The following is a 7779-nucleotide window of genomic DNA, read 5'->3' on the forward strand; positions in this document are numbered from 1 at the left end:
GAACAGGGGTTCTGACCATATTCAGACCCTGATCACAGTCTAGCCCCCCCATAGAACAGCGGGGGGGGGGGGCCCTCCACCTCAGCCCCATAGCAGAGGGGGGGCACAGGAAGGAGGACAGAGCCTCACACACTGAAACCCTTGTGGGAGTGTCCCAAAAGCTCAGGAAACACCCCCAAAACAGGATTAGGCTGCGAAAATGAGCAAGCAGAGAAAAAAGAAGAACACCACTGAGAAATACATGATCTGTGATCCCAAGAAGGATCAATATACTCAGTCTGAAGATGAGGAAACACAAGCTCCTGCATTTAAAGACTCCAAGAAAAACAGAAATAGGGATCAGGCTATGACAGAACTCAAAAAAGACTTTGAAAATCAAATGAGGGAGTTAGAAGAAAAACTGGGGAAAGAAATGAGAGAGATGCAGGAAAAACATGAAAATGAAGTCAGCAGCCTAGTCAAGGAATCCAAAAAAAATTCTGAAGAAAAAAGTATGCTAAAAACCAGCTTAGGTCAAATGGATAAAACAGTTCAAAAAGTTATTGAGGAGAAGAATGCTTTAAAAAGCAAAATTGGCCAGATGGAAAAAGAGATAAGAAAACTCTCTGAGGAGAACAAATCCTTCAGACAAAGAATAGAACTCAGGGAGATTGATGAATTTACCAGACATCAGGACTTATTACTTCAAAACCCCAAAAAATGAAAAATTAGAAGAAAATGTGAAACATCTCATTGAAAAAAACAACTGATATGGAAAACAGATTTAGGAGAGATAATTTAAAAATAATTGGAATACCTGAAAGTCATGATCAGGAAAAGAGCCTTGACATCATTTTCAAAGAATTACTACAGGAAAATTGCCCTGATATTCTAGAAGCAGAGGGCAAAATAGAAATGGAGAGAACCCATCGATCCCCCCGAGAAAGAGATTCCAAAAAAACAACCCCTAGGAATATTATAGCCAAGTTTCAGAACTCCCAAGTCAAAGAGAAAATATTACAAGCAGTCAGAAGGACACAGTTCAAATATAATGGAGCTGCAGTCAGGATCACACAGGACTTAGCAACAACTACATTGGAAGCTCGTAGGGCTTGGAATATAATATACCAAAAGGCAAAAGAGCTTAGAATGCAACCAAGAATCAACTACCCAGCAAAACTGAATGTACTCTTCCAGGTAAAAAGATGGACTTTCAATGAACCAGGGGAATTTCAAATGTTCCTGTTGGAATGGCCAGAGCTAAACAGAAGGTTTGATCTTCAGATACAGGACTCAGGTGAAGCATAGAGAGTGGAGGAGAAGAGGAAAATATGAGAGACTTAATGATGATGAACTGCATGTATTCCTGTATAGAAAAATGACACTGATAATACTCATATGAACCTTCTCAGTTAACAGAGCAGGTAGAAGGAGCTTTTATAGTTGAAGCACAGGAGAAAGAAAATTTGAAGATAAAATATGGTGCAAAAATGGAGTCAATAGGAAAAAAGGGAAACGTAATAGGAGAAAGAAAAAAGAGAGGGGGAATAGGCCAAGATATTTCATATAATAAGATTTTTCTTTATTACAATGAGCTATTGTAATGGTATGGAAGGGGGAAGACAAGGGGCAATGAGGGAATCTTTGCTCTCATCAGAGGTGGCTAGGAGAGGAAACAGCATATATACTCAATGGGGTATAGGCATCTGGAGTAAGAAGGGGGGGACAGGGGGAAGGGGGCAATGTGAGTGATGGAGGAGAGGATGGATGGGGGGGAGTGGTCAGATATAACACATTTTCTTTTTTACCTCTTGCAAGGGGCTGGGATTGGATGGCCTGTCCAGGACCATAGGTCCAGTTGGATGCTGGGCCTAAGGGGTGGTAGTGGGGCTCAGGGCCTCTTGGCCCCAGGACCAGGGATCTGTCTGCTGCGCCACTCAGCTACCCTACAGCAGAGTCAGAGTGAAAGGAGAGAGAAAATATAGTACATGGTAGTAGAGAGGTACGAAAGGAGGGAGTTGCGATCAGCAATGGCAACGTTGGAAAATATGGAAGTAACTTTTGTGATGGACTTATAAAGAATGTGATCCACCTGCGACAGAGTTGTTGGTGTTGGAACAAAGACTGAAGCACATTTTTTATTATTATTATTTTGGGGGGGGGGTGCAGGGCAAATGGAGCTGGGTGGTCTGCCTGGGGCCGCATAGCAGGGTGATTGTTGGGTGTCTGAGGCCAGATTTGGACCCGTTGTGCTCCAGGCTGAAGGGCCAGTGCTCTGTCTGCCACCCAGCCACCCCTACTATTATTACTATTTTATTTTATTTTGGGTCTTTTTTTCTTTTTTTTCTTTTTTTGGTTTTTGCAGGACAGTGGGGTTGGGGTGGCTTGCATGTCACACGACTGGGTCATTGTTGGGTGCATGGGGCCGGATGTGGGCTCAGGTGCTCCTGGCTCCAGGACTGGTGCTCCATCCATTGTACCACCTGGCCATACCTACAATTATTACTATTATTTTTTTAATTTTAATTTTTTCTCTCTCCTTAACTTTATTGCTCAAGTGAGTCTATATTTTTTGGGGGGAGGGGGTATTTTGTTTACTCTTAAACAAGAATATTTTATTAATGTATAAAAAACATTATTTGTACAAAATGAGAATAAATAAATATTAAATATTTTTTAAAAATTCTTGTTTAACATTCTGTGATATGGTCATTCAGAAATCTGTTTGTAAGTTCAGCTTGTTTCAATACTTATTTCAGTAATTCGTTTTAATGACTGTCTTAGTTTAAAAAAGAAACCATATTACAAAGATTCTTAGATCCAAATGGAAGAAATGCATCATTTGGCTGTACTCACTAAATCATGACTCAATTTTTCAATCCCATCTACTAATTATGCAAAGATTTTTTGGTTGAAATGTGGCTAGTAAATTTCCATCTTTCCTGATGTTGAATCAGTTTGTAATGCCAAATTCATCAAAATTGTTCTATTTTAATAATATAACAAATAAGCTCAAAACCCACTGAAACTTCATCTGGAAGATATCAAAACATTTCAGAAAATTTTCTAACAGAGTTTTAGTGGGCCTATGAGTTTTTAATACTGGCTACATTTTAAGCATGAAAATCTTTAAAAATGTCTAATATCGTGGCATAACGTCATCAATTAATATCTGGAAATATAAATACATTTAGGACAAGGGTAATTATAAACTACTACTGTTAGTCATTTTTTAGATGATCCTATTTCTATTGGCAGAGATACTAGAGTGATTTTGTCATTTCCTTCTTCAGCTCATTTTACAAATGAGAAAACTGAGGCAAATTGAGATGAGTGACTTGCCCGGGTACCATAGAGTTGCTAAGTGTCTGAGGTCAGATTTGAAGTTAGATCTTCCTAGAGCACCAGATCTACTGCTCTAACCATTTCACCATCTAGTTGTCCCATACTGTCGACTATAGGAGGCATAAATCCAAATTTCAAATGATTTTTATAATGTTGAATTAATTTAATTTCTTTTAATTTTTTTTACATCATAATGTAGAAGGAAAAAAGTGTCAGTTCTGCCATTTTTTCTTGTTCAACTGGGCTCAAATGACCAATTTGAGGTTTCTTTCTTTACAGATATCTCTTTAAAGTTAACTCCCCATTTTGTGATGGTTGGGATCTATATATCTTTTTGGTTAGGTACATAAACTATAATACAAAGTATGTTGAATAATCAAATGAGTAAGGGAATCACTACCAACCTCTTTACTAGAGGTATACAAAGAGTACTTTTGGATGTGAACTTTGTTTCCTGGATACCTCAGCTTCCATAACAGCCATCTGATACACATGGACCAAGTGTTAATATATTAAATTCAATTAAAGCTAATTTTTTTTAGATTGTATCTGTGTGTGTGTGTGTGTGTGTGTGTGTGTGTGTGTGTGTGTGTATAATGTGTTTTCTTCCCCCAATTACATGGATCATTTTGTACATGCCCCACTTTGGAGACCACTAGGTTGCAGCACTGAATCACTCACTGTTAAATCCATAGGTAAGGGAGCCAAGAAAGTTCAGGTTGGCTTAGGGAAATAGGTTGAACTTGTAGGAGGGGCAATATCTGGTAGGCAGTAGGGATCTGGCAGCCTTTGGGGAGCAGCATAAATTACTTGGCTGGTGGCTTGAGAGCAGCACCTCCTGGTGGGCAAAATGTCAGATCACAGATTTAGAACTGGAAAGAACAACCTGCTTTTCTGAGGGCTTGCAAAAACAAGCACACAAACTCTTGGATTTTTAATGCTACTACAGTACCAAGAGGATCATTTGAGATAGCAACCTATTGCATGGTCAGCCTACACCACTGTCACACAGATACAAATACAAATATGGGCAAGGAGGGATAGTCCTCATGCAGACAATATTCCCTGGATTCCGATTTGAAGGAAACTGGGGATTGCAAAAGGTAGCAAGGTCAGTCAAAAGCACTAAGTAGTAGTGTAAGCAAGTAAGAGTACATAAGTAGGAACTAGAATTTTGAATTAGAGGCTCAGCAAGTATGCCAGTTTGTCTGGAATTGTACAATACATATTTTATCAAGTCTGGAAAGGTTTCTAGCCAAGACAGCTGCCTGAATGGGAGCAGCTGCCCAACTCCCCAATAGCTCATCTCTAAAAAAATTATAAATTTTCACTAGATCTAATAATGTTCGAGAAATCCCCTAAGAATCTAAAGTAAGTCAGCCAGTACTTATGTTGCAGACTTTGTGCTAAGTGAAGGGGATACAAAAAAAAAAAAAAAAAAAGAAAACAAACAAGTCCCTGTTCTCAGGTCCACAGCCTAAAGAAGGGAGATAGAATGCAAACAACTTACAGGAAGGTATGCAGACATGAGAGAAATCTAGAAAGGGGAATATAACTGAGCAATTGGAAGGATCTGAGAAAGGGGAAAAGATACAAGTGTCCCTTCAGAATCTTAATGTCTTCAAAGGGTATTGAGGAAGCTAAATAAGAAAAAGTTGTAGCAGCCATCAAAATTCTTGAGTCAGATTCACGTAGTGCAGTCTGTGCTTTAAGAGGATTTGGCAGCTTTATAGAAGATAGACTGGGGAAATACTGAAAGCAGGAAGACCAAATAAGGGGTAACTGCAATAGTCCAGGAGAGAGGAAATAAGGACTTTTAACCAGGGTGGTGGCTCTGTGAATGAAGAGGGGCAGATATAAAAAGAAAATGTTTCAGAGGCAGAATTGGGTCAAGGTTGTCTTTGAAGTTATGAAGAATGGTGTACCTGGACCAGTAGTTCTTAACTTTTTTTGAGTTACAGATCACTCTGGTAGTTTGCTAAAACTTATGGACTTTCTCAGAACAATGTTTTTAAATACACAGAATAAAATATGTGGGATTACAAAAAAAAAACCCAACTATATTGCCATATAGTTATCAAAATATTAAAAAGTTCAAAGGTTCCAGGTTAAGAACCTCTGCCTTACATAAAACTATGTATATTCCTTGATCCAATACCACTACTAAGTCTGTATCCCAAAGAGATCAAGAAAAAGGGTAAAAAACACACATGTACAAAATTATTTATGGCAGCTCTTATGTGAATGTGATGGAACATACTCTATAAGAAATCATGAGGGATGGGACTTTAGCCTGGAGATTTGTGAGAACTGATGCTGAGTGAGGTGAGCAGAACCAGAAGTACATTGTACACATTAACAGCAACATTGGGAGATGATCAACTATGATGGACTTGTTCATTTCAGCAATACAATTATCAAAGAAAATACTAAAAGACTAGTGTTGAAAAATACCATTCATATCAGAGAAGGAACTATGGAGTTTAAATGCAGATCAAAGCCTTACTATCTTCAATTTTTAAAAGTTGTCTTAGGAATTATGTCATTTTGGGGTTTTTTTCTTCCATTTGGATTTGATTCTTCTTTTACAACATGATTAATATGTTTAGCATGGTTATACATGCAGGGCCTATATTAGATTGCTTTCTGTCAGGGCAAGGTAGGAAAGAAGGAAGGGAGAAAAATGTAAAACTGAAAACCTTGGGGGAAAAAATGATTGTTGAAAATCACCATTGCATGTAGCTGAAAAAAATAAAAGGTTTTAAAAATTAAAAAAAAAAGAAAAAAGAACCTCTTCCCTAACACTAATGCACTATTGGTGGAGTTGTGAACTGATCTAACCATTTTGGTGAACAATTTGGAACTATGCCCAAAGTTCCTGAACCTTTTGACCCAGCAATACCACTTCTAGGTCTGTAACAAAGAGATTGTAAAAAAAGGGGAAAGGATCCACATGTACAAAAATATTTATAGCAGCTCTGTTTGTGATGGCAAAAAATTGGGAAATGAGGGAATGTCCACCAACTGGAGAATGTCTGAACTAGTTGTACTATATGAATGTAATGGAATACTATTGTTCTATAAGAAATCATCACCAGGGGCAGCTAGGTGGCGCAGTGGATAGAGCACTGGCCCTGGAGTCAGGAGTACCTGAGTTCAAATCTAGCTTCAAACACTTAATAATTACTTAGCTGTGTGGCCTTGGGCAAGCTACTTAACCCCATTTGCCTTGCAAAAACCTAAAAAAAAAAAACATCACCAGATGAATTTCAGAAAAACCTGGAAAGATTTACATAAACCAATGCTGAGTGAAGTGAGCAGAACCAGGAGAACATGGTATACACAGCAAGATTTTGTAATAGCTCTTATCAGCATTAAAGATCAAAGATAATTCCAAAAGACTTAGGATGCCAACCATATCCAGAGAAAGAACTGTGGAGACCAAATGCAGACCAAAGCATACTATTTTCACTTAAATTTTTTTGGTTTTTTTTCTTTCTCGTTTTTCTGATTCCTTTTCACAACGTGACTAATAAGGAAATTTATTTAACATGATCCTATATGTATAAGTTTTATCAGATTACTTTGTCTTTGGGAGGAAAAAGGGAAGGAGAAAAATTTGCAACTCAAAACCTTATAAAAATGAATGTTGAAAATATTTTTACATGTAATTGGAAAAATAAATTAAATTCTAGAGAACTTGGGCGGGGGGGGGAGGGAGAGGGACAAGAATCTCTGCCCTAGACATTGAGAAGTTAGTTATGAGGAATGGGTTTAGGAAGATAATTGTTATAGATAAATTGAGATGAAATATACTGAGATATCCAAAAAGATATATAAAGGACACCAGTGGATGATAAATAACTTGGTTGTTAGTCTTTTAGATATGTACAACTCTTCATAATACCTCTGGATTTTATCAATGGGGTTTTCTTGACAAAGAAACTAGAATGTTTTGCCATTTCTTTCTCCAGTAGATTCAGGTAAACAGAGGTAAACTCAAGACTTTCTAACTCCAGGATTAGTACTCTATCCACTAAATCACCTAGCTGTCTGATACAAAACTAAAGTTCAGAAAAAGATATGACTTTGAAGTCATTTGAAGAGAGATGATAATTGAATTCATGAAAGCTAATGAAATCACTTAACAAAAGTGGGAAGATAAGACTGCCTATGGGAAGATCCACAATTGAGTTAACAGTACTTAACTGTTGGCAAATCAGGAGAGAGAAAAGCCACAAAAACTGAGGGAGAAAAAATATCTAGAGGTAGAGAGTACAAAATAATATTAAAAGCAACTGATGTCAAGAAGGAAGTTTTGAGAAAATGTAATTAAATTTAGCAATGGAGAGAACTGTTTCAGTCCCATAGTGAAATCAGAAGACAGATTACAAGGGTTGAGAAATGAATGAGGTGGAGAAATAAAGGCAAATGTTTGTAAATGGCCTTTTCTAA

This window comes from Macrotis lagotis, chromosome 7, assembly GCF_037893015.1.
Source record: "Macrotis lagotis isolate mMagLag1 chromosome 7, bilby.v1.9.chrom.fasta, whole genome shotgun sequence".
Lineage (NCBI taxonomy): Eukaryota > Metazoa > Chordata > Mammalia > Peramelemorphia > Peramelidae > Macrotis > Macrotis lagotis.